Below are 27972 nucleotides of genomic sequence, written 5' to 3'. Positions count from 1 at the left end.
GCAGCCTCCTGTAGCCTCCTGCCGTCCCAGGCGCCTCCGACCGGGTTTAAACTTGGGAGTCAAGGCAGAATTACGGTCCTCCCGCTCCTTTGCAGCCCTTTCTGAATCAAACTGGAATGGGGGGGGGGGGGGGTAATGAGAAGTGGGGGGAATGCAATTAAAAAAAAATCTGCAGGTGTGCTGGAAACGCTCCGGAATAAGAACTTTTCCACACGCCCCCCAATTTTAATCGCCATGGAGCCGCCGGGAGGAGCCACACTTAAATCACTCCTTTCACACTCGCTTGGAAACTGCGGCCCTCCGCCGCCCCGCTGCGCCTCGCCTCTCCAAAAGTTTGGCTTTGACCTCGCGGAGCTCTTGGCATCTTGGGGAGACTCTTTTAAAGGGCAATTTGCAAAAGTTAGCTGGTGCGCCTCAAGAGCTCCCTCCTTGAAACCCCCATCCCTGCAGGTTAGGCTTTCGAGTACACGCGCCCCGGGAAAGTCCGTCCACCCACGCGGGTCTTCCCGGCCGGGAGTCCCTCCACCCCACGCAGATTTTGGGGGTTCCCAGGGGTTCCCGCGCGCCGGAACCCGGCAAGGGCTGGCTTTCCTCCCCAGTCCATGAACTAACCTGCAACATATCTATACCACAATGGGACTCTGACCTTGGTGGCCGCAGAATTTCTATCACGATGATTGAAACGTAAAGTGAGCTTTTCCTGGCGATCCATTCATTGCTCCCCGCACCCCCACAACGCCCCCCTGCACTTTCCTTAGACCCTAACAGCTGAGGATTCGCATCGAGTTCACCAGGCGGAGGATTTGCAGCCGGGCCCAAGACACCGAGCGGGCTTTTGACGATGATGCCCCAAATGCCCCCAGCTTCTGATGGACCTCTGCAACCGCCCCCAAAGTGCGCATTACTGTTTTAGGGAGCAAGGTGGAGAAATCCCCCCTCCCCCCCAAAAAAAACCCTAAGCGTCCTTCTGTGTCCGTGTGTAGAAGCAGCTGGGTTCGCACGGCAACTCCTGTAAGCCTTGCCTGGACTCAGTTTTTCCTCCCCATAAGGCGCGAAAGAGGCCCCGGCCCCTCGCCCTTGGCCTTTCCGCCTGGCCCCCGAGTGTCCGCCGAGGCGGCGGGCGCAGCTCGGCAGGGCCGCGGGCAGCCTTCGCCATCTGGTGGCCACGGAGAGTAAGGGGCCCTGAGCGAGTGGCTGGCTGGGTCCACTCACTTTCCAAGTCACTGTTTTGCCAGGTTTTTAAGAGCTTTGTACAAAAGTCTTTTCTTCTCACACCTACTCTTCCTTTTTAAAGCTTCTTGATAGGGGGAGAGGATCCCGGAATTTGGAGTTCTAAGACTTAAGTTCTGGCTCGGGACACTGGCTGCAGCTGACTGGCTGCATTAAACTCGACTTACAGTGTCATGTCTTCTGTTGTGAAGCTGGCATTCCAACTGCCAGGAAGTGTGGAGGAGAAAGAAATGAGATTATAAACTTCCCTGCTTTGTAAACTGTTGAGTAGCTCCAATAGTAGACATTATTACTGCTAATTTTATTTTTTTTAAAGGATTTGTTTATTTGTTTATGCAAGAACTGGGGTACAGGCCAGAGAAGGGGTGGGGGTGAGAGGATTCACCAGAGACAGAGTGGGGAACAGAACAGGCAGACTGACTGAAATACACTGCTGAGCGGAGCAGCAGGCGAGACAGGTCTTGCTGCACCATGTGGGTCACCTCCCTGGCCAGGGATTGAACTGGTGCTGCAGTGGCTGTGGATTGCTTCATAGTGCTGCAACTTAACCCCCTGAGTAGTCAGGGAAGCCCTATTGCTAATTTTATAACATGTGATAGTAAATGCAAGTGCATTGACAAGTGAATGATTTTTTATTAATTCAAAAATAGTTATAGAAACTTTTGAATATACACAAATGGACCCCGCTATAACTCAGCAACAACAGTCATGGCGGCTCTGGTTTCATCCTACAACCTCCACCCCATTCTTCACTACAAACTCCAGTAATCTTGTCATCTAGTACACAATTATTTCCATATGTAGCCCTAAAATTAAAAAAAAAAATCTTTGTAATATTTAAATGATTATGGAGCATTTCTGTTTTATTTTCTTAAACTGGCAGGATACACCGATTATCCCTTATTGTCCTGAAATTAACTTTTGCCATGATGTATTAGGCTTTTATATATTGTAAAATTTGATTTGCTAATATTTTGTTAAACATTGAGGGATATTGGTTTGCCATTTTCTTCTTTGTAATGTCCTTTGTATCAGAATGTACTGTCTTTATAAAATGAGTTCACAGTTTTTTTTCTTCATTCTTAGAAGTTTGTATAAGATTGTTGTTCTTTCTTTTTAAATTGTTTGATAGAATTCAATGGCAGGGCCTCCCTGACGGCGCAAGAGGTTAAGACATAGCCTATGAAGTTATCCACAGCAACTATAGCTGTGGTCAGGGAGCTACCCACATGGTGCAGTAGATCTCTCCTGACTCACCCACTGCTGTATTGACTGTATTTCAGTCAATCTGCCTGTTCTGTTCCCCATTCTGTCTCTGGTGAATCCTCTCACCCCCCCCACACCTCTGGCCTGTACCCCAGTTCTTGTATGCTTAAATAAATAAATCTTTAAAAAATTCCATGGTGAACTTACCCCTGTCTAGAATTCTTTGTGGAAAGGTTTCGATAACATAATTTCTTTGTAGGTATTCAGAGTTTGCGTTTTATCTTGTGTGAATTTAGTAAGTTGTATTTTTAAGGAATTTGTCTACTTCATTTAAATTATTGAATTTAATGACAGAAAGTGTTCGTCACATTCCTCTTTAGATGTCTGTAGAATCTGAAATGTCCTTATGTACTCTCAACATTGTCAAGTTATGTCATCTTTCCTTCTTTTTATTCAGTCTTCCTAAGGGTTTGCCAATTTTGTTTTTCAATGGACTTCAGTTAATTTTCTATATATTTTTTTTCCTATTGCCTTAATTTGTGCTTATATCTTTGCTGTCCTTCCTTTAACTTATTTTCAGCATAAATCATTTTGTCTTTCTTTTTCTAGCTTCTTAAGATGGAAATTTACCTATCTTTTCTATGACAAGCTTTTGAAGCTATCAATTTCCTTTTACACCTGCCTTATCTACATCTCCCAAGTTTGATATATGGTGTAGAATTGAGGCTACCAGAGAGGGAGGGTAGAGGTGGGGGGGTGAAGAGGTGAGGGGCCACAATGTGTTATGGTGGAGGACTCTGGGTGCTTTCGTGCTGAGTGTAATGTGGTAACATACATCTAAAGAGACATGAGCCTGTATCTCTAAATTATGTGCAGTGCTGTAAACCAACATTACCGCAAGAAAAAAAAATCTTTGATAAGCCAAGTGATAAGAAAATAATGATTTTCAAAAATATGTGTGCATGTATTCAAATAAAGATAACCGGTTAACTACTTAGGTTGGAGTGGAAAGAGGGCTTAGAAGGGAAACTGAGGAAGGGAAAAAGCAGGAGAGAGTTCCTGGGACTGCAGGTTACTATCCACAATTCACAGGCTAGAACTTCAAGAAATGGAATGGAATTGGTGACTGAGAATATTATGGTAACTCTGAGGATAGCAAAGGTAGATTCTAACATGCAGATATCATTGCTATGATCCTGTTCCTATTCCGGAAACCAAATCGTAACCCAGACTACAGGCCACCAGGCAGTCAAGATGTTTGCTGCAGTGTTCTGGTTTTTACTGTCACTATTTCTTCTTGAAATGTCCCAATATTGATGCTCTGAGAATGTGCTCCTCTGTTGACAAAGACTTCTTCCTAAATCTCCAGACCAACTGTCTGACCTTGAGTCACTGAACTGAGAGTTGGGAGGCATCTTAGCTCTGTTCACTCCACTCCACAGAGGCAGAACTTAAGTCACAGTACTCACATGGGATGCTGGGCTCCGTGAGGAATCCATTGTTTCTGCTGTTTATCATGACTTGGACCCTATACTTTAGACATAAAATATTTCAGAAGCCTATAGAATATTTAATCATGAAAACATTAAATTTCAAAGCATAGTTTTTACACTGCTTCTCTTATTTATCAGGGGATAAACAATATCTGTGATATAAATGAATCAATGATTCATCTTTCTTTTTCTTTCTTTCTTTCTTTATGTATTCATTTGTTGTTTATTTATTTATTCATTTATTTTTAGGATTTGTTTATTTATTTATTTATACAAGCACTGGATACAGTCAGAAGCGCGGGAGGGTGAGAGAATTCACCCAGCCAGAGCGGGGAGCAGAGCAAGCAGAAGGACCGAAGTACACTGCTGAGGGGAGCAGCGGGCGGCAGGAGAGGTCTGCACGCCATGTGGGACCCTCCTCCGGTGGCTGGGGAGCAGCCGGGGATCGAACCAGCGCTGCAGAGGCTGCGGGCAGCTTCGCAACCCAGCGCTCAACCGCTGCGCCACCGGGGAGGCCCTCATCTTTCTTTTTCTTTATTTTTTCCTAAAATTTAAGTCTTTCCTAGAGTGGAATCCTTCTTCTTGCACTTTGACCTTTACTCAGCTCTGGGATGGTGAATCCAAAGAATATATATCCACTACTTTACATATTTGCTGGTTTTCTTAATTTTGGCAGGCAGGATTTCTTGTTACCTTATAAAGATAAAACCTAAGAATATTCTTTGACATTTTATTTCTCTCAGAATTCCAGATTTTCCCTGTGCTAAAGAGGTACATTTAATCGAATCAATCAAATAATCTGTGTTTATGAAATATACAGAAGGCTGCAGATAGAGACCACAAAGTATTGCAGAAAAGCCCAGAGAATCATGGCTTGACTTAGCATGGCATAGACATGCTTGTCTGTGGGAGTGTTTTTTTGTTCTCCAGAGCTGAATGTCATTAAGATGAGATCACAGTGCAGAATATGATTAGAATAAAATGATATGGTGGTATCTAATATTTTCTTTGGGGACCCTTCTGCTCAGAGCTGTCAAAATAGATTGTATAAATAGACAAGACTGAGGGAAGTGATCCTAATCACATTGATGAAACACTCTTCTGAAAGCCTGAAAACCAGAATGTAAAAAAGAGTCTCTAGGAATACAATTAAATCTAGATCTGTAGTTGAATACCTCAAAATAATTCTCTCGGGCCTCTTTCCCTTTCAGCTAAAGAAACTCACCAGGAAAAGAGCAAGGCAAGTATTCCAGAGTCCAGAGGTGTCCTCTTTCACATTTGAGTTACAGGAAACAGGAAACAATTTTGTTAGGTACATTCTTTTTTTTTTTTTTTTAAAGATTTATTTATTTATGCATACAAGAACTGGGGTACAGGCCAGAGGTCTGGGGGTGGGGTGGGTGAGAGGATTCACCAGAGACAGAGTGGGGAGCAGAACAGGCAGACTGACTGAAATACACTGCTGAGGGGAGCAGCGGGTAAGCCAGGAGATGTTGCTGTGCCATGTGGGTTGCTCCCTGGCTGGGGATAGAACTCGTGCTACAGTGGCTGCGGACAGCTTCATAGGTTGCGTTTTAACTTCCTGCACCACCAGGGAGGCCCTGTTAGGTACATTCTTGATCTGGCATTGAGGATGCTGGGCTCCTGCTGCCATCTTTGTGGTCAGGGCAACGGGCCATCAAGTATTTCATTGGTTTCTGTTTCTTAGACCCTTTGCACTTCGGCAGGATCATTGGAGCCCAGAAAGAGAGCAGTATGGATAAGGCCATTTGAAAAAACCTGTGGCCTTTCAAAGAAGGTCTTGGCCTACCTGTAGTATTCCAGCAAGGAGGAGGTCAGGCTTTCCTCCCATTCTCTGGCCCCTGTCCACGACCCTGATTGGCTGAATCCATCAGGAAGTTAGAGAATCAGGAAGTCTGTTGATGCCGTCAGGGAGGTCAGCCTCTTCAGTACAGTGCCTGCCAGATGGAGAAGAACGGTCAGTGGAATCAAGGGAGCTAAAGAAGATACTTACCTCAACTTGTACCCCTCCCCATGCCTTGATGGCTAACGGTTAGCCTTCTAAATATCCTCCACTTGTTTTGAAATGTCCCTGGAGATGTTTCAAGAATAACTGGAATCTGATTCTTATAGGAAAACTCCATTATTTTTCAGTATTTGTGAGTTATTTGAAAAAAATAACAGAGCAAAACACCTCTTGGGCCACTAGCTTTTGACCCCTGATCTAGATCAGTGGTTTAGTTCTAGTTGAATCTCAAAAATATAAAAAACAGGACTTCTGGGCCAAGACAAGGTAAAGTAGCAGGGGTGTGATTTAACTTTCTGCCTGAAAAACATTAAAAAACTAAAACCCAAGGAAACTGTAAGAAAAAAATAACTGCCAATACTTTGGGCAAAAGGCATGTAGAATAGCAGTCCACTAGAGAAGAGAAACAAAGGAGGAGAGCCCTAAGATTGCTCCAACTTACTGCCTGGAGACCTTGCAGACTGTAGTTCAGGGTGGGTTTGGGGGCCTAGAAAAAGCCCACCAGTCTTTTGGAGTTGAGGACACAGAGCCATGAAATGAGGATGGTCAAGATGGTTAGAGTTCCCAGGGCTGAGTTCAGAGAGGAGAGTGCTGCTCAGAGAAACTCCAGGCCACTGAATAAGGTTCCTCTTAACAGACAGCAAGTAAGCACATAAAAAGATACTCAACAGGACCTCCCTAGTGGCTCAGGGGTTAAAGTCTGAATGCCATCAAGCTATCTGCAGCTACTGTGGCATGAGTTCGATCCATCCACATGGCACAGCAGACCTCTCCTGTCTCACCTGCTTCTCCCCTCAGCAGTGTATCTCCATAGATCTGCCTGTTCTGCTCCCCACTCTGTCTGGTGAATTCTCTCACCCCTACATCTCTGGCCTGTACCCCAGTTCTTGTATGCATTAATAAATAAAAATAAATCTTTAATATAAAAAGATACTTAGGAAAGAAAAATGAAAGAGGTTCTGCTACTGCCTTTAAGCAGCTTCACAGTTTGCGTCTTAACCCTTGTGCCACCAGGGAGGCCCTAAAAAGTAGTTCAATATCAGTGTCCAATGCTTTTCTAAAACGTTTCTTTTTCACATAAAAATTAGAATAACTAATGTTCATTTATTCTTGCAGCATAAATTTGCAACATGGGGTTGTTTACAATCTGCTATTACATTTCAGTGTCCATAAATGCTGCCTGATGGGCACAGCCCCGCCCACTCGTTTACCCAAGTCTCTGGCTGCTTTGGGCTCGTGAGGCAGCGCGTTCAGCCATCGCGGCGGAGACCCTGTGGCCTGCAAGGTGAAAACACTCTCTGGGTTTAAACACCCCAGAGGAAGACCACGGGGAGCGGGGAGGTGGCCTGGGGCGGTGGCGGAGACCTTCCTGTGGGAAGGTGGAAAAGGAGGCCGGCTCCAGGGCACGTGAGCTGTGGGGCCCACCCGGGTCAGGGGCCAGGCCGGACAGCCAGGCCAAGGGGTCCTTGGCCACCAGGATAAAGCGTGGCCCTTCGGGTCTAGCATGTGGTCCCCACGCAGGAACGGGCCATGACAGGACACGGTGAGGGCGCTGGTTTCGGACTCCACGTTCCCCACGCCGGCCCAGGCAGAAGATCGCCTGCTGGGGGTCTGACTGGACCTCAGGGGCCGCCAGGATCCCCGCCTGTGCTGGGCTGCAGCCTGGAGCTTTGGGGGTCTCTGCATCACCCCCCCACCCCACTGCCTCCCTGGCTTCGGAGGGGCAGGATGGAGCACGGACGGGCAGGCCCGGATCCTCCCAGGAGCCTAAGACTCACTTCAACCTTTAACCCCGCTCCCACTGACTAGGGAGCCGCCATCTTCAACCAGGAAGTGGTGAGAAAATTTTAAATTTTTATTGATTATTTTATTTTATTATTTATTATTTTATTATTATTTATTATTTTATTTTATTGATTATTTTCGTTCAAATGAACATTGTTGTTCATTTTTGTACAACATTTGGTTTCTCCCCGCAGATGTAGCCCCCATAATTCTCCCACCACCACATCACCCGTGAACTGTCACCAAAGTCCCTTGTGCTCTTCACTGTTTTTTTGGTTAGTGTTTTGTTTTGTTTTATTTTATTTTATTTTTGTATTTTCAAAGTGTAATGTTTTATTTCTGTTTTTAACTTAATTTAATTTTCTATATTTTTTACATCATTTTCATTTTTGCACCATGTATGCATTTTCATCTTGGTTATATTCCCATATAATTCCCACCCCACCCCCCCTGATTTTGACCCTAATCGCCCTCCGCGCCTCCCCAGTGTGTCTCTCGTTTATAGTTGCTTCCTTCTCGCCCGCTGATCTGTGGAGCATAGATCAGCACAGATCAGCCTGCAAGGTATTTTTTACCTTTTTCCTGATCCTTTGTTGGGTTTCCCTGTCAGTGAAACCATTTGATGTTTTTATCTGTCTGTCTATCTAATCTATCCCTATCACCGTAGCTAGTTATTTTTGCCAGATAACAATTCTCATTTTCATCAGACTCTGCATGTTAGCAGTCTTTTAAAGTTGTGTCAGTCTAATAGATAAACAGTGAGGCTACCTTTGAATTTCCTTTATATATATTTATTTATTTACTTTTATTTATATATATTTTACATCATTCTTCATTTTTGTACAATGTATGCTTTCTCCTCTCAGGTGTAGTCCCCATAAAATTCCCACCACCAAGTCACTTGTGCTTCATCACCATAGTCCCCTTCTGCTGTTTCTTCCCATTTTGATCTCTCTCCCTCTCCTTACCCCTCCCCTGCAGAATGTCTCTGATTTATACTTGCCTGTTATTTTTTTTAAAGACATTTATTTATTCATACAAGAACTGGGGTACAGTCCAGAGGTGTGTGGGGGGGGGGTGTGAGAGAAGTCACCAGAGCAGAGTGGGGAACAGAACAGGCAGACTGACTGAAACACACTGCTGAGAGGAGCAGCAGGTAAGCCAGGAGAGGTCTGCTGTGCCATGTGGGTAGCTCCCTGGCCGGGCATGGAACTGGTGCTGCAGTGGCTGTGGATAGCTTCATAGGTTGTGTCCTAAACCCTTACACCACCAGGGAGGCCCTAATTTTGTTTTTTTAATTTATTGTAATTATTTTTTTTCCTGATCCCATATTTGGTTCCCCTATATTCCTCCTATAAGTGAAACCATCGGATATTTTTCTTTTTCCCTCTGGCTTATTTCACCGAGCATGAACCTTTCTAGCTCCATCCATGTTGCTGCGAATGGCATGAGTTTATCTTTTTTGATTGCTGAGTAGTATTCCATTGTATATATATACCATATGGATTTCCTTTTTTATGACAATGATGGGGGTGCTTCTCTCCTGTCTCCTCTTTCTCCTATTCTTGACTGAACACGTGCTCTGAAGCAGGAGTAGTTTGAACTTTTCTTTCTTCTGAAGCAGGAATAGTTTGAACTTTTCTTCTATCAATTTAACTCATAGTCCTTCAAGGTTAAGTACCATGATTAGCATCTTATGGGCAATTTTGTGTGTGAATCATCTTTTACAATCTTATTAGTTCTAATGTCTTCTCCTCTTTATAAAACTGTTTTTTTGTAAAATGCCCCTGCATTAGTTTGCTACATCTGCCAGAACAAAGTACAATAGACTGGTTGGCTTAAATAACATATTTATTTTCTCAGGGTCTGGAGGGTAGATAGTCTAAGACTAAGATGCCAATAAGGTAGCTTTCACTCTGAGGCCTCTTTCCTTGGTTTGTAGGTGACCACCATTTTGCTGTGTTCACATTGCCTTTTCTGGCTGCCTTGAGGGGCAGGAAGAAAGGGATGAAAGGGAGAAAGAGAACGAAAGAGACACACGAGGCTGGGTCTCTGCCATCTCTTCTCATAAGTTCACCAGTGCAGTCATGACCACATCTAATCCTAGCTACCTCCCAAAGGCCCCACCTCTAAACACCATCAAGTTGGGTTTAAGTCTTCAACATAGAATTGGTGGAGCGTACGCCGTTCAGTCAGTGGCATCCCGTGTGTTATCTTGAAATGATGTTTTGTAAGAAAATAGGTATAACTCTGCCAGAAAACCTGAGTAGCTAAATATCTCAGATAAAGCATAAATGTGATTATAGTAATTGTTGACTGATGCAAGGGTGTGGGTTGGTGTTTCAATACCATGAGGCTGAAATGGAAAATAATTCTTGGTACTATTTGGATTCAAAGAAAATATAATTTTTCATTTATTAAAATGTCAGAAGTGTTTCTCAAAAGCCAACTATTATTAAAATCATGTTATTTTGAGTTTAGATATAAAATGGAATTAGGTTCCAAGCTTAGATTGCTGTGAAAAGGGTGCTCTACAGTTAGTGTTATGTAGTAGGGCAGGCACTAACCATCCTATCCTGACTGATGGGACCATATTATTTGGTGCATAAAAGGTCTGTGTTGTTTTTGTTCTCTTGGATTGAAGATGAAGTTTTTAATTACGTTGACGTCTTTGCAGGTTTACTTCTTGTCTAGTTTAATATCTCTCACATTATGTGATATTGATGTTGTCAATTGTTTTCTTATTTAATTAATTAATTAATTAATTAATTTCATTTATTTATTTTGCCTAGCATATCTTTACTCTTCAGTGTCAGTCTTTACTGGTCACGTTTTATGAGGTATATATTTTTTAATTTAAAATACTGAATTTAATTAAAAAATATCAAAGGTTTTGTTTTTTCTTAGGGAAATGAGTTCATTCATATTTATTGTAATAAAATTTGATGAATTTAGTTTTTTTTACTTTATATTGTCCAGTAATAATTTTACTTTGTGTTGGTTATTTTTATCCTTTTCATATTGTATTATCTTTATTTTATTCCTGTCTCCTTCCACACATTTGCAGTTCCCACGTCTTTCTCTTTTTTTTATTATTATTTAAATTTTATTTTTATATTCCCCTTACAATTACAACCCCCTTATTTTGACCCCAATCCCTCCTTTCCCCACCCCCCACCCCCCATAGAGTGTCTCTGGTTCATCGTTGTTTGTTGATTTTGGTATTTTCTTTCTTATAGTTATTCTTTTTTCTGGTCCTTTATTTAAGTTTTCTAGATTCCTGCTATGAGTGAGACTGTTTTTCTCTTTTTTGATTAGTTATAACTTGCATCTATGTAATACATTTAGTGATTTAAAACTACTCAGACACAGCACTATAACAATCATTTATTTTGCTTACAACATGGAACTCTGGCATGATTCCAGGGTTAAAGCTTGACTCTTCACTAAGCAATTGAGGAAGTTCATTGAAGTTATGAGGATTCCTTTCCAAAATGTCTCTCTAATGTGTCTGAAATCTCAGCCAAGGCTAAGGACTTGGATTCTTCTTCAGGTGGCCTCTTATGGTGGTTGGGCTTTAAGGGTCAGTGTGCAGCTTTTATGACTGTCTTGGGAGTTACATAGGCTTCCTCTCTTCTCTCTTCCCCTCCCTTTTTATTTTAAGGATTTTATTTTTTATTTATTTATTTATTTATTTATGCACACAAGAACTGGGGTGTAGGCTGGAGGTAAGGAGGGGAGGTAAGAGGATTCACCAGAGACAGAATGGGGAGCAGAACAGAAGGACCTACTGAAATACACTACTGAGGGGAGCAGCGGGCAAAACAGGAGAGGTCTGCTCTGCCATGTGGATTATTTCCCTGGCTGGGAATTGAATTCAGGCCCCAGCAGCAACAATGTGATAGCACTGGGACTTAGCCCCTATGCCACCGGGGAGGCCCCCTCTCTGCTATCTTGGTTGAGACTGTTGCAAAGGGCCACACAAATTTAAAGGAGAGCGTCAACATTTTGCAAGAACTTGTGGAGTGGGAAATAATTGCAGCCCTGTCTGGAGAACACAGGCATCAAATTTCTTCTTTCTACTCTGCATAAATTAATAACACCCCCACTGTATATTCTGTTCTCTTAGTCTTTCAGTGGTTGGCTGTCTCGATTATTATAACTTTTTTTTTAAAGATTTATTTATGTGTACAAGAGCTGGTGTACAGGCCAGAGGTCCAGAGAGTAGGGCCGGGGGTTGGGGGGTGGGGGGAGTGGTGAGAGGATTCACCAGAGACAGAGTGAGGAACAGAACACGCAGATTGATCGAAGTACACTGCTGAGGGGAGCAGCGGGTGATGTGGGTTGCTCTCTGGCTAGCCGGGGATCAACCTTGTGCTGCAGAGGCTGTGGATTGCTTCATAGGTTGCATCTTAACCCCTTGCACCACCAGGGAGGCCTGATTACTATAACTTTTTAATGACTCATGTTGAGTGAACTAGTGATTCTTCCTCGCATCCTCTACTTATTCAGTGGTGTCTTGGCTAGTCATGGACCTTTACAGCTCATATAAATTTTAGAGTATTCTTGTCGATTTCTTTAAAAAAGCTCTATGCTTTTAATTAAACTTACTTTGTAGGTACCTTTGGAAAGAGATGACATTTTTAAGATGGTAATCTTTTTACTCCAGAAGGTGTATTTTTTTTATTACAGATTTTCTTTAGCTTTCTTTAATTTCTTTCTATAAGTTTCAAATTTTTTTCTGCCAAGATCTTGTTTATCTCTTATTGCATTTATTCATAAATATTTTGTTCCTATTTAAAATTTTGTGTGTATTTAAATTACAAATTTAAATTAAATTTAAATGTAATTAATTAATTTACATTTTGAAACTGTTAACTGGTGTACAGAAAATGAAATTGATCTCATATCCAGCCATATTGCTCTATTATTCTTCTTAAAATTTCTCTATAAATTCTTTTGGGTTTTCTCTGTAACCAAAAATATTATCTGTTAATGATAGCAGTTTGTTTATTCCTTTCTAATCTTTTTTACCTTTTCTTATAATGGTTAGGTGGTTAGGACCACAAGAATGGTGTTGGATAGAACGGTGAAGGTAGGATTGTTTATCATGTTCTGGTTTTAATGACCAGTCTCCATTATAATTTTGAATGATTACTAACTTACTGAACCTCAAAAAATGTATATGAACACCTGTATTTTCTTATCTAGATTCATTAATTGAATACAAGTTGCCTTTATTATAAATTTGAATTTATCTTCCCTGAGAGTCTAATTAGATTTTTAGCTTTAATATGCTTATTAAAATTTAATTTTTCTCTGGAAAAATGTTAATAAAGCAATGGCAGTCTTATGTGTAATTTAAAAACTGAGCATTAGTCTGAAGGCAATTATTGTCTGTTCCTATGTGTATTTAAAAACTAAGCGTTGGGCCTAGTGCGCAGAGCTGGGAGCTGACTGCTCTGCAGTTCGATGCTAGGGTCACATGTCTGTGCTTCAGCAGTGTACTTCGGTCCTTCTGCCTGTCTGCTGCTCTGGCTGGTGAATTCTCTCAACATGCTTCTGACTGTACCAGTGCACTAAGCGTTAGTCTGAAGGCAATTATTGTCTGTTTCTTTGTGTTTGGTGCAGTCAACAGCCTTTACTCACATAGGACACTGCTCATTGCACCTCTGATCATCTTAGAGAGCCTGGAATTTTTTGTGAAAATAGATTTTGTCTTTGAGTAACATTACTGTAAGTGCTCAAAATATATTACTTTAAGTTCAACGTACTCTTAGTGCTTTCAAAATGGTGCTCCTTCTTTTTGTAATTTTAAAGCACAATCTTTTTTTTTATTTTTTATTTTTTTTAAAAGATTTATTTATTCATGCATACAAGTGCTGGGATACAGGCCAGAGATACGGGGGTGAGAAGATTCACCAGAGACAGAGTAGGGAACAGAACAGGCAGACTGACTGAAATACACTGCTGAAGGGAGCAGCGGGCGAGACAGGAGAGGTCTGCTGTGCCATGTGGATTTCTCCCTGGCTGGCCAGGGATCAAACTTGTGCTGCAGAGGCTGTGTATTGCTTCATAGTGCCATGATTAACTTCTTGCGCCACCAGCAAGGCCCTAAAGCACAGTCTTTAAATATAGTAATGTTCTCTTGAAGAATTTGATAATTTCATGGTAAAGGGCCTAATTTTATCTTTTAAATTGAAATGTCAAGTTTCCTTTTACACTATAGCAAGAAAGAAATGTCAGAGGTTATCATGTGTAAGAGTGGTGGCATGTGAGAGTGAGTGAACTGGAGGATGAATACATACTGAATGGATATCCTTGTCTTCATAATAAGCCAAAATTGGGGAATAAAAATTTCACAGGATGGATCATAAGATTTTTTTTTTTTTTAAGAAAAGCCATTAGGAACTTGAGTTCAAAAAGATAAACTTTCTTAGTGTTTTAGAGTCTCTCGAAGTTTAGAAAACTATTTTAATTTTTTACAATGGGGTTTGCAGATACATGAGAGAAAGACTATTGTTTATTTTTTAATAATATATACCAGTAATTTTGGAGCTTCTAATCTTGTACTGTGCATGTGACAGGTGCTAATACATATATCTTATTTGACTGTGGAATATGAGGTATTTTTAACAAATATTTATTGTGTTACTTTTCAGTCACTTTGTAAACAATGATTCACTTATACTTCAATATGACTCTATGAGGCAGATATATTATCCAGGTGAGGAAACTGAGGCACAGAGTCAAAAAACATGCCTTAGGTCATGTCTCATAATTCTGGCTGAATTTCAACTCAGGCAATCTGGCTGCTCAGACTAGGTCCTGACTGTGCTTTCTGGCAAAGTCCACGAAGTGTAGCCTTAGCACAGAGGGTGTGTTTGTTCCAAAATGTCCTTGATTTTCACCTCATGATGTGGGTACTCAACTACTGGTTAGAGCAGGTGTGATATGGGCATGGGCAGTTTGGCGGAGGGAATTTAAAAACAAAAACAAACCAAAAAGAGAGGAAGAAATACGCTTTAAAAAAAAAAGAAAGAAAAGAAAGTTGCAGATCGAGTGGACTAAAGGTGCTTGACATTCAGTGCCATGCACGGCTGACTCCAAACTCCGATTTCCCCGTTTCTTGATGCTACTTTATCCTCTCACAAACCATTGCATTTATCAACGTGGCGCGCATATTCAGTCTGAACAGAACTGGCAAAACCTCAGTCTGCCGATCGTTTTGGGAAATGCAATAGTCTCAATTACCCGGTTTCTCTGGGGGCTCACTCTTTTTTCCCCCTTGTTTTAAATTCTTCTTGTTGCCACTAGAGGGCAGGTTTGTGCCACCACTTTCTTTTGCGAGAGAGGGAAAAAAAAAGAGGGTGCCCAGTCAAGCTCCAAGAACAAGTTGAGGCCAAAGATTTCCTTGAAGATTCGCATGTGGAATTACCTCCTTGGTAGGCAAGCAGTGACATGGACGGGTAGAAAAATCTCCTGTATCCCTTAGAGCACCTCATCCCGTTGCTCACTTTCTCATTTCTGCAGAAATAAGATGAAGCAAATGATGAGTCAGGAACAGCTGTTCTTCTCTTTACCTTTTCTGAACTCTCCAGCCACTTTGGTTAAGATCAGGAGACCAGGAGTTAGGTAACAAAAGACTTGCGAATAGAATGGGTTTGTCCATTGGTTTGGAGTTCTCAGGCTTGGTGCTGAGAATAACATGACAGCGAGCTACTGCGATTGGGCCACTGAGCTCAGATGCTTGCAGGTGCCGTCTGCTTGTAGCAAGGTTCCCAGGGAGAACTGTGCAGCGTCACCCAGGACCTGGCTTGCTGTGCATGCTCAGAGGCACTGGTGTTCCTTGATGAGCCCCTGCAAGGTGAGCAGCCAAGGCCCGTGTATTTGTGGCGTCAGTCGGACTAGCTGCTTGAATTTGGGCAGAGAGGGTGTAGTGAGGACGATAACCCCCACGGCATGATCTGCCTTGCTGAAGATGCTGACAGCGGAGACTTCTTGCTCCTACAGCTTTCTCAAATTGGCTGAGAGCTGACTCTATCAGAAGGTCTTTAAGCGCAGTTAAGCTGAAGGAAAGGCCCTCATTTTCTTCCCACAACTGGAAGTAGGGCTAGTTTCTTTGTTATTTTTAATAACAAAAATCAAAACCCAAACCGTGGGATCAAGCATCTGTTTGCCTAGGTGGAAAGAATGAGCGATTGCCTTTAGGTGCCGTTCTCATGCAAAGGGCCCATTTTCAGCCTTTTGGGCCCTGGTCTTGCACTCACCTGTCACTTGAATGAATGTGACATTCTTTTGGTTGATTTTCCTTCCAAATATTGTGCTTCTCAGAGCTCAGTTCTTTATGCCGGATGGCCTGCCCCACACCCTCATCTATTTTAATACTGAAGTTCTGGGTGGAAACAGCAGGGTACTCAGAGCAAGTTCCCTGCAAAGAGAACCAGGGAGCGAGGTTGGATCTGCCAGGGAGCTAGGAATTTAGGCTGGTCCGTAAATTGACATGATTGGCACTTGAGGTCCTTAGAAATGAGAAGGAATTTCGGTTTTTGTAATTTTACGGTGCATCTTCCCTAAGGTTTCCTGCCAGGAAAATAGAAAAGCTGTTTCCCTGGGTACCATTTATTTCCAGAGTAAATATTATGGAGCGGTAAAAGCATGGGGTGGAGGATCCTGAGTTTCCCAACTGATTTAGAACAGCTAATTTATGCTCCGTAAGCTTCCCCTTCTCCACCTGTAACATCAGAAGTTTAACACAACTAAGTCCACACTCCGGGGCACGTGTAAAGTGCTTAGTGTGTTGTCTGGCACACTGCGTCTTCAGCACAGTGGACTGTTTTACTGCTGTTTGTGAAATGTTACAAAGAACACTCCCTCCAATACCGGCTGATGGCAGTAGCTGCTGAAAGGCCACCCGTCAGCGCCTTCTCCTCCCTGAGTGTTCCCACTTGTTGACTGTTTTCTTTAAAAATTTTTAAAAAACTCATTGCCTTATGTAACTTTTCACCCCACTCACCCAGAGAAGCTGGAAGAAAGGGCAGGAAATTATGCCTGCTTCTGGGAGGCCTTTTCCATGCTCCCCGACATGAGATTCATGGCGAAACCAGGGTCAGAGAGTTGGAAATGCCTGAGGGCAGAGCCAGAGAGAGACTGAGTCATCTTTTGCATTGCTATTAAAATTCTCACCCGCCCAGATCCTGCTCCTTACAAGTCCTATATAATTTATTTCAGAGCCTGTGCCTGGGTTCGCACTAGCATGTACTTATGATGCAGCAAAATTTCACTTCACTGTTTTCACTCCGGAGCTGGTTAGCAGCACATGCCTGCATTGTGGGTAGGTATTACTCATTTCAGACTTGTCTTTCTCCTCAACATGTCTTTTCCCTCATCACTGCTTTTCATTTCAGTTGGGGTGGGAGTGGAGGAACAAAGAGTTCTTTCACGGCCTTCCAGCCATTTCTGAATGTTAAGGAGCTCAACTGTTAGCCTTGTCCTCTCCCAAAGGGGTCTTTAGGGCAGCACACAAGAAGGAGCTTATGGAGCCAAGTGTATTGTGTTTAGTAACATCTGCATACTGTGTTTGCCTGTATGTGCTTGTAGTATCTGCAAGTGTTGGCTGGGGGTGTGTGTGGATGGATATACATGTTTGGTTAGAGATACATGTATACATTGGGCATGCATCTGGGGTAGTTGAGATGGAGCAACAAAACTGGGTCACAGATGACGCCCTTTATATGTATCATCAACAAACATCTATTGGGATCCTAACCTATGCAAAGCACATAAAGAGGTGCATTTCCTGTGGTTCCTACCCTTAAGGTTCGTTATAATCCATATGGAAAGACAAAGTGTGTGAATATATCATAAACAAACCAGCAGGAATAATAATTGACACTTAATAATAAGTGCTTCAGGAATTGAAATGAGGAAGGATTCACTAAGCTCAGGTGGGTTTCAACAGACTCAAAGGATAAGACAATATTTTACCTGGACTTTGAAAAAAAAATTAGCACTCAGATAAGCAAAGTGGAAGGACAACTCTGAATTGGCTTGCTTGCCAAGACACTATTACTGGTGATAATAGTCAAAATTATTTTGGTTACCAGTGACCAAAACCCCACTCAAATTACAAACTAAACCAGTATGACCCATATGACATCGAAGCTGAAGGCTTCAGATCTCAAAGATGCCGTCAGGACACTGTCACCATCCCTCAGCCTGTTCTCAGTGTAGACTTTGTTTTTAGAAAGGCACTCTCTGTAGACAGGGCTTCTTGATGCTCCAGAATTTATTCTCTCATCTCTGCATGCATCCTTTCCCAGCAGCACTAGCAAAACTTCCCAAATTCTCATCAGCCTTGCCTGGGTCAAGTGGCCATCTATGAGTCAGTCAGCCTGAGCAGTAGTGGCACGGAGCTCTCTGCTGGCCAGATCTGGGTTGTGTGCCAAGAGTTGTGAAAATAGTTCTACCTGAGCCTTGTGAGCTGAGGGGGTGAATGGGGGAGAGGGCCAGCTCAACTAAGGAAACCAGGTTGCTTCCACCAGCAGAAAGGAATTAAGCCCAGGCAGACGAAAACAACAGATGTCCTCTGTCATCTCATCTCATCCATTAGCAACATGTTGGTGATGGATCATAGCAACTACTTTCTTGAGTTCCCCAAATCCTTTATATGAACATCAGGGTTTCCTGAACACAATATGTTTTCGGTATTTGACTGTAAATCTCAGACAAAGTAGGGATCTATTCTACTTTTTATTGCTAGGTGATCTATTGGGTGATTAATTCAAGCCTTCAGGGAAACAAGCACTAGAACATCTTCATTAGTGAAATTAGGACTGACCTTTTTCCCTATGGCCATGTTTGTTTGATCGAGTTATTGAGATAGAATAATATACTCGCATTCCTGGTTAGCCCAGGGAGGAGATCCTACCTTTCAGAATCAACCTCCTGAGAGGAAGTTATTCAGTTCAATAGGAACTGGATATTTAAGTATATTTCTTTTTTGTTGTTGTTTTTTAAATATTAATTTTTTTATTTTTTACATCATTGTTCATTATTAAACAATATTTGCTTCCCCCCACCCCCTCAGGTGCAGTCCCCATAGAGTTTCCTTCCCGAGTGCACCCGTGTACCATCACCTCAGTCCCCTGTGCTCCTCCCTCCCTCCCTCTGATCCCTCTCCCTCCTCCTCCCTGCAGGATGTCTCTGATTTATAATTGTCTGTTTGTTTTTGTTTTGTTATCTTTTGTATTATTGTTATTTTTTTCCCTTAATGTCTTATTTGGTTCCCCTATATTCCTGCTATAAGTGAAACCATCCGATATTTTTCTTTTTCCTTCTGGCTGATTTCACTGAGCATAATTCCTTCTAGCTCCATCCACGTTGCTGCGAATGGCATGAGTTTATCTTTCTTGATTGCTGAATAATATTCCATTGTGTATATATATACCACATCTTCTTGATTAAGTATATTTCTTGATGTTTTTACCCCTAAGGATGGTCATAACCAATGTTATAGATCTTAGCAACCAAGAAATAATGTCATTGTTCTATTATTTCTTAATAGAGCAATATTCAGGATCAAGATAGAAGTGCAAATGAGCTGAATTGTGCTGCAAATTGGGACTTGGCAAATATATCTGGCAATGAGCCATGATCTTTTCCATTCTGAATGCTTGACATTGATGAAAGATGCCTAAGGCTACACTTAGCATCTGTGTTATTAGGGTCTTGGAAACTAGGCAAAAGCACTAGTTTTAAACCATAAGGCAGCTTGTTCCTCTAGACATTAGTACTGAAACTTTATTTGAAATAATATATATCCTACAGATTCATAGACGTGGCAAGGGTAAGATGAACCTTATATTTGTTTTGCATTTATTTCTATGTCATATTTATTTTTAATATAAATTATTTTTAAATTCTTTATCACTTCAACCACTGACATATATAGTGCTGTGAACATGCACAATATAGAAAAATATTTCTAATGCTCATTTGAATCCAAATCCATACCTACAGAAAGCCACCACATTTGTAATTTCCTGAGTGAACCAGAGATTTGGACAGCATTTAATAAACTATTATTTTCTTTAAAAATAAATTTAAATTTCATAAGCTGTACATAAACATTCCTTTTAAAAAAAAGATTTATTTTTATTTATTTATGCATACAAGAACTGGGGTGTAGGCCAGAGGTGCAGGGTGGTGAGAGGATTCACCAGAGACAGAGTGGGGAGCAGAACAGGTGGAACTACTGAAATACACTGCTGAGGGGAGCAGCAGGCAAGACAGAAGAGTTCTGCTGCACCATGTGGATTAGCTCCCTGGCCGGGGATTGACCTCAGGCCAACATGATGATAGCACTCAGACTTAACCTCTGTACCACCAGGGAGGCCCCACATCCTTATTGTTCTTAGTTATAGAGCATGTCCTTCCACTGACATGCACACATACACAGCCACAGAAACTCTACAGTTTAATGTATGTTTTCATAAATGGCATTATATTAAATGTATCTACAACTTGCTTTTTAAAATTCAACAGAATGTTTTGTAGATCTATTATACTTTTACATGTCCATCACGTCCCCAATTTATGGACATAGACCTTGTTGATTATTTTCTACCATTATGAACAAAGCCGTTTCAGATCTCCTTAAATGTGCCTCCTTGGGCATGTGTGTTTCTAAACTGCCAGCAAAAGTCGCTGTCATCATTCACGTCACCTTTAGTGCCCCAGTTCTCTGAATATTACGTTTTACATTTTCTGTCAATCAAATATATTTTTTGCCAATAAATAAATTGGATGAAATATATTACTTAATCTGAGTTTACTCAGTTGTTAATGAGTTTTTCCCTAAATGACACCATCATTCCATGATTAATATTAAGGGGCTTTCAGTGGCATTGGTAGTGCTCAAGTCAGCAAGACAATTTTCTTCTGATAGCTGTGATTTCTTACTCACCTAAGAGCAACCCATTTCAGGTACCCAAATGCACTGTGTTTAGCATTGCCAGATGTGGGAGAAAGCAGTAGTTGATAATTACCTACGCAGAGAATAAAGTACCACAGAGATGAAATCTGAAATCCCCGGCAGAACTATTAGTGATTAATATCTTTTAAATTTCTATTTAGAGGCTCCCGGTCAGCGGTTGAGCGCTGGGTTGCGAACTGCCCGCAGCCTCTGCAGCGCCGGTTGATCCCGGCTACTCCCGGCCACCGGAGGAGGTCCCACATGGCATGCAGACCTCTCCTGCCGCCCGCTGCTCCCTCAGCAGTGTACTTCGGTCTTTCTGCCTGCTCTGCTCCCCCTCTGGCTCTGGTGAATTCTCTCACCTCCCGCGCTCTGACTGTATCCAGTGTTTGTATAAACAAATAAATAAAAATCTTAAAAAAAAATAAATAAATTTCTATTTAGAAATTTATGTTATTTTTTTTTCATTTCTATTTGTAAGAAAACAATGGTTTCTTTATAGAAGAATTGAAAGGCTAGATTTGAAAATCTGTGTGACTGCCACCTTCAAACAGTTTTTTTTTGTCTTCCTCAAAGGACAATATATCCCATTTTTTAGAAGAATTTCCAAGAAATGATTGCTTCCAAATCTCCAATTTTGATGACTTCTAAAGTTAGTGTCCCATCTCAAGCTGCATGCTGATTTCCTGTTTGCCCAGAGGATAAGTCTGAACTTTAGCCTGCCTTCAGGGCACAGCAGCAGGGCCCAGACTGCCCAGCCTCAGCTCACCTCCATTTCTACGTAAACAAACCTTCCCCTCCAGTCCACAGTTTCTCTTTCCTTTGCCAGGTTGTTTTCCTTATGTGACTCTTTTTTTTTTTTTTTTTAAATTTTAAGGATTTATTTATTTATGCCTATAAGAACTGGGGTACAAGCCAGAGGTGCGGGGCGGGGGTGTGTAAGAGGATTCACCAGAGACAGAGTAGGAAGCAGAACAGGCAGACTGACTGAAAACACTGCTGAGGGGAGCAGTGCACATGTCAGGAGAAGTCTGCTGTGCAATGTGGGTTGCTCCCTGACCGGCAGGGGATAGAACTGCAGATAGCTTCATAGTGCTGTGCTTAACCCCTTGCACCACCAGGGAGGCCCTTCATTTCTGCCTCCAAAGGCCCTCTCATTCTCTAGTGTCTTCTCTCACTTCTGCCTCATCTAGGAGTCTTCTATGACACCTCAGGGATCCCTTCTGTCCTGATACTACTTATCTCCCACATTTAAGCAATTTTAAGAGGCAACGCTTTTTTTTCTTCTTTCTTCACATTCCAGTATCTCTGGGATCTGGGTATGTATTATAATCACAACTGGTCTTGTAGCTGCACTGATACAGTTGTGCATGAAAATTTACAGATAAGGTTTCAGCTTGGAAGAAATTCTGGAAACCTTAGTGGAATACTCTTTCAAAAGCTGCTATATCACCAATGTTTTTGATAGAACAGAGAACAATACTGTGTGGTAAAACATGGACATTGATGATTCTGAATTTAAAAACTGATTAAAAACTCTTACTACGGGCCTCCCCGGTGGCGCAGCGGTTGAGCGCTGGTTGCGAAGTTGCCCACGGCCTCTGCGGCTGTGGGTTCAATCCGGCTGCTCCCTAGCCACCCGAGGAGGGTCCCACATGGCACGCAGACCTCTCCTGCCGCCCGCTGCTCCCCTCAGCAGTGTACTTCGGTCCTTCTGCCTGCTCTGCTCCCCTCTCTGGCTCTGGTGAATTCTCTCACCCTCCCGCGCTTCTGACTGTACCCAGTGCTTGTATAAATAAATAAATAAATAAATAAATCTTAAAAAAAAAAATACCCTTACTATGACAGACCATACTAAGAAGTTTTCAGAATTCTTTAATTTATTTCACTTTCATTTCTCTTATATAATATCATATATCACCTAGCACTGATACATGATAAGAATCAATGTGTAAATAAATATCTAAAAAGGATCTCTCATTGTATATAAAATGAAAATTCTAAATGAAAAGGAAGCCTGGTGCCATAATAACTGGTCACTGTCTTTCTTTTCCTAGTGACATATCAGGTCATGCTATTATTCAAAATGAATCACAATTTAGACTTGGTGAAATGCAGAATATCCTGAGATGGCTTTTTAACACTATGGTGTTATGATTGCTGGCTGCCTTTTACCTCATCAAGTGAGCTAGAAACTCCTGAAAAGCTGAGTTATGTGTAAAACCTTCTATACATAGTAGGCATTTTTCAAGATTATCTTAAATATCTTAAATGTGTTTAAGTTTTTAAGTGGGAATACATCAAGTATATTTCAAAAATCAAAATCATGAGAAAAGTATTGTGGAGAAAATATTCCTTCTACCACTATACCCAGTACCCTCTGGCCCTGAAATAGGAAGATGAGTATTAATAATTTCTTATTTCCAGAGATTTTTCATGCATGTAAATTACAAATAAGATATATACTTTGTTCCTTTCCCCCTTACAGTATATGTGCTCTTTGTACCTTGCTTTTTTTGAAATGTAGCAATCTTAAGAATCTGTCTTATCAGTTCATGGAGAGCTTTTTCATTTTTTTTTTATAGCTTCACTCTTTCTTTTGGATATGCTAGTGTGTATTCTAAAGAGATTTGGCGGGCCTCCCCGGTGGCGCAGTGGTTGAGCGCTGGGTTACGAAGCTGCCTCTGCGGCGCCGGTTCGATCCCGGCTGCTCCCCGGCCACCAGAGGAGGTCCCGCATGGCCCGCAGACCTCTCCTGCCGCCCGCTGCTCCCCTCAGCAGTGTACTTTGGTCCTTCTGCCTGCTCTGCTCCCCGCTCTGGCTCTGGTGAATTCTCTCACCCTCCCGTGCTTCTGACTGTACCCAGTGCTTGTATAAACAAACAAACAAACAAATAAAATAAATAAATAAATAAAACATGCTTCTATTAAAAAAAAAGAGAAATATTAAAAAAAAAAGAGATTTCGCCTTCTGTGTGCACAAAGGAGACTCTTAGTGTGAAAGAACTTTAACAGAATTAGTGTGCATAGAGAGAGAAAAAGAAAGGTTATTCCAAATGAAACACCCCAAGTTATCCATCCCCTGTTGGTAAATGCACAGCCAAACATGTTTCTGCCCAAAGCAGGCTGCTGAGGCCTGAAAGCTTGCCATAAGTCTAAGGTACCCTCTGGTAGGGAAACATAGAAAGGGGGACAGAGGGACCAGGAAAGCCTGGGACTAAAGGAGCAAAATCAAGTACAAATCAAGGAAATAGCTGCCATTGTCAGCTGTACCACAGGTCCCTCCCCTACGTGTCTCTTTCAGCTGTTTCTACAGATCTCTGTGTGTCTCCTCCAAGTTCCCCCAAATCTCTGCTGCAAGTCCAATTCCAAAAACCAAAGGAGACTTTCTTCTCCACTATCTCTGCCTCACATACATACACCCACCTGGCTGCCTAGTTCTGCCCCTCGCTTCGTGGAAGTGGGGAACACGGTACTTCCCCTAACAGATGTGTTTAACCAGTTTCTCACTGATGGACAATTGAGTAATAGCCTATGTTTCTTTTTTTTTTTTTTTTGATGTAAAAATTTATTTATTTATTTATTATTTATTTATTTTTTTAAATAATAAATTTATTTTTATATTCCCCCATACAATTGCAAATGCCCCATTCTGACCCCAATCCCTCCCCTCCCGGCCCCCACCCCCCAAAAAGTGTCTCTGGTTCATAGTTTTTGTTGATTTTGATTTTCACTTTCTTATAGTTATTAATTTTCCTGGTCCCTTATTTAAGTTTTCTAGATTCCTGCTATGAGTGAGACCATCCGGTATTTTTCTTTTTCTTTTTGGCTTATTTCACTGAGCATGATCCCTTCCAGCGCCATCCATGTTGCTGCAAATGGCATGTGTTTATCTTTTTTGAATGCTGAGTAATATTCCATGGTGTATATGTACCACATCTTCTTGATCCAGTCATCTATTTTTGGGCATTTGGGCTGTTTCCAAAGCTTAGCTATTGTAAATAGTGCTGCTAAAACATAGGGGTGCAGGTGTTCTTTGGAATGGATGTTTCTGTGTCCTTTGGGTAAAGACCTAGGAGTGGAATTGCTGGATCATATGGAAGCTCTATGTTTAGTAGGTCCAGAAATCTCCACACAGCTCTCCATAGTGGTTGGACCAGTTTACACTCCCACCAACAGTGCAGAAGAGTTCCTTTTTCTCCACACCCTCGCCAACATTTGTTGTTGCTAGTTTTTTTAATATGTGCCATTCTCACTGGTGTAAGATGGTATCTCATGGTAGTTTTGATTTGCATTTCCCTGATTACAAGTGATGTTGAACATTTTTTCATATGCCTGTTGGCCATTTGCATTTCCTCTTCAGAGAAGTTTCTTTTTAGCTCTTCTGCCCATTTTTTGACTGGATTATTTTCTTTGTTGTTGCTGAGTCTCATTAGCTCTTTGCAGATTTTTGTGATCAGTCCTTTATCATTAGTGTTGGGTGCAAAAATGTTCTCCCAGTTGGTGGGGTTTCTCTTTGTTTTTGTTATTGTCTCTTTTGCTGTGCAGAAGCTCTTTAATTTGATGTAGTCCCAGCTGTTTATCTTTGCCTTCACTATCACTGCTTTGGGTGATGTGTCTGTAAAGATGTCTTTGATATGCAAATCACGTAGTGTTTCGCCTGTATTTCCTTCTATGTATTTTATGGTTTCAGGTCTTATGTCTAGTTCTTTAATCCATTTTGAGTTGATTTTTGTGTATGGTGTGAGGTAGTGGTCAAGCTTCATTCTTTTGCATGTAGCAACCCAGTTTTCCCAGCACCATTTATTGAACAAACTTTCTTTGCTCCAATGCATAGTCTTTGCTCCTTTGTCAAAGATTAGTTGACCATAAATCTGTGGGTTTATTTCTGGATTTTCCATTTGATTCCATTGGTTTGTATGTCTCTTCTTGTTCCAATACCATGCAGTTTTGATGATTATGAATAGCCTATGTTTCTTATTACAATTAATTTTGCATAAAATATCCTTGTGCATATGATGTCACCCGTAGTGTGCATTCTTAGAATTGGAATTTTGGGGGTCATTATGCTTATCAAACTGTGTAACTTTGATAGAATTTTCCAAATTATTCTCCATAAGATTCTACCAGTTCTTGTTCCTGCTAGTCATGTATGAGAGCCTTCAATAAAGATTTAAAGAATTTAAAGAAATGGTACATATAGAATCGTATACTCAGTTTGGGACCATGAAATTTCTCTTTCAGCCACATAGATATCATCAACTGACAAAATCTCCCCCGATGTTTGATTAATCATTCAAATGGTAAAAGATCAATTTCTTGTGAAAGGTCATTAACCTCCTTGCCTAGTGTATGATCTCTGGCTTATCTAACTGTCTTCTGACCTCAATTTTATGTCTCACTTCATCAATTCAGACTTTTATTATTCCCCAGACAGGTGCCTAACAGGGATAAAGAGACATCACAGGACACATTGACCCACAGTGACCAGAGTGGGCATTACCAGCTGAGGGCAGAAAAAAGGTGAATCCACAGTCATTAGAAGAGTTCTTCATCCTCTTCTGTCCACACATCAGCCCTCTAGTTGGAGTACTCACAATTCCCACAGTCAAACTATATTTGTGTGAAGGTACTTAAGATGGTGGAAAAGTGTAACAGTGTTTCTGCCTTCATGGAGTTTACCAAAGACACACACAAAGCAAATAAAATGTATCCTGAAAACATGAAAATTTAAAATTCACATCTCTTATCTAGGTCTCAAAGTATTATTTGTTTGCATTATCATGAATGGTGGTAGCAGGCATTTCTACATGTACTCATTGCCTATTCACTCATGAGGGATTTCAAAGAAATTGTGGTGAAAAATGATCACCGCTTACCCAGCACGGTGAGGTAATTCTGCAGTGAATCATGATGAATTTCTTGTTATAGCGGTTTCCTAGGTCAAGTCTCCTAGAAGCAGAGCTAGAAGTGCAGACACTCCTGAAAGAGATTGATTAAGGTGGTTTTCTCAGAAGGGAAATAGAGAAGCAGGATGTGGCAGGATTCATGTTAATTCTTTGAATGTTTGGTTGGATTAACTAGTGAGGTCATTTGGGGCTGGTCTTTCCTTGGTAGGGAGTTTTTGAGCTACTAAATTAAGTTTTTTAACTGTTAGATGTCTGTTCCAGTTTTCTATTTTTTTAAAATTTTATTATTTAAAGATTTAGTTACTCATTTATACAAGAACCAGGGTACAGGCCAGATGCGCGGGAGGGTGAGAGGATTCACCAGAGACAGAGCAGGGAACTTAACCGGCAGACTGACGAAATACACTGCTGAGCGGAGCAGTGAGGGAGACAGGATAGGTCTGCCATGCCATGTGGGACCCTTACCCGCTGGCCAGGATCAAACCAGCGCTGCAGAGACTGCGGAAAGCTTCACAGAGCTGTGCTCAACCGCCTGCGCCACCAGGGAAGGCCCCAGTTTTGTATTTTTTAAGTTAGTTTCGGTAATTCTTCTTTTTCTAGGAATTGGTCCATTTCATCTAAACTATGGTTGCCATAAGATTTCCTTATAGGGCCTCCCTGGTGGTACAAGGGGTTAAATCTCAGCACTATGAAATTCTTGGCAACCATTGCAGCACAGAGTTCGATCCCCGCCCAGGGAGGTGACCCACATGGTGCAGCAGACATCTCCTGTCTGGTCCACTGCGCCCCCTCAGCAGTGTATTTCAGAAGATCTGCCTGTTCTGCTCCCCCATCTGTCTCTGGTGAACTCCCCCTGCTCACTGCACCTCTGACCTACACCCCAGTTCTTGTATGCATAAATAAATAAAAATAAATCTTAAAAAAAAAGATTCTTTTGACTTCCCTGGTGGCGCAAGGGGTTGAGCACCATACTATGAAGCAATCCGCAGCCTCTGCAGCATGAGTTCAATCCCCAGCTGGCTAGGGAGCAACCCATATGCCCAGCAGACCTCTCCTGACTTGCCCGCTGCTCCCCTCAGCAGTGTATTTCAGTCGATCTGCCTGTTTATTCCTGATTCTGTCTCTGGTGAATCCTCTCACCACCCCCCCACCCCCACACCTCTGGCCTGTACTCTGGTTCTTGTATACATAAAAATTCCCTTATAATCCTTTTGATTTCTGTAAGGTCTGTGGTTGGTCCCCCTTTTGATTCCGATCTTTATAATTAAAAGTGAGTTTTTTCTCCTTTTTTCTTGGGCAGTCTAGCTAAAGGTTTGTAAATTTTGTTGATGTTTTCTAAGAACTAACT

The 27972-nt window shown here is 41.7% G+C and overlaps 1 long non-coding RNA gene across 2 annotated transcripts; it reads right to left on the bottom strand.

Annotated features, from left to right (window-relative positions):
• Window positions 1-80: 80 nt before the first annotated feature.
• LOC129145415 (uncharacterized) lies at window positions 81-26692 on the bottom strand. Of its 2 annotated transcripts, none has more exons than XR_008550945.1 (4): window positions 26595-26692; window positions 16757-16867; window positions 5740-5887; window positions 81-111 (listed from the first exon to the last, which is right to left on the bottom strand). It is a non-coding gene; the product is annotated as an uncharacterized LOC129145415 (long non-coding RNA). The 2 variants fall into 2 exon arrangements; XR_008550947.1 differs by lacking the exon at window positions 81-111 and adding an exon at window positions 5173-5198.
• Window positions 26693-27972: the final 1280 nt, after the last annotated feature.

The sequence above is a fragment of the Talpa occidentalis genome, unplaced genomic scaffold (genome assembly GCF_014898055.3).
Source record: "Talpa occidentalis isolate TD23 unplaced genomic scaffold, MPIMG_talOcc4v2.1 talOcc4.10, whole genome shotgun sequence".
NCBI lineage: Eukaryota > Metazoa > Chordata > Mammalia > Eulipotyphla > Talpidae > Talpa > Talpa occidentalis.
The sequence above is the reverse complement of the archived record's forward strand: the minus strand, read 5'-3'. Positions and strand labels throughout refer to the sequence as shown.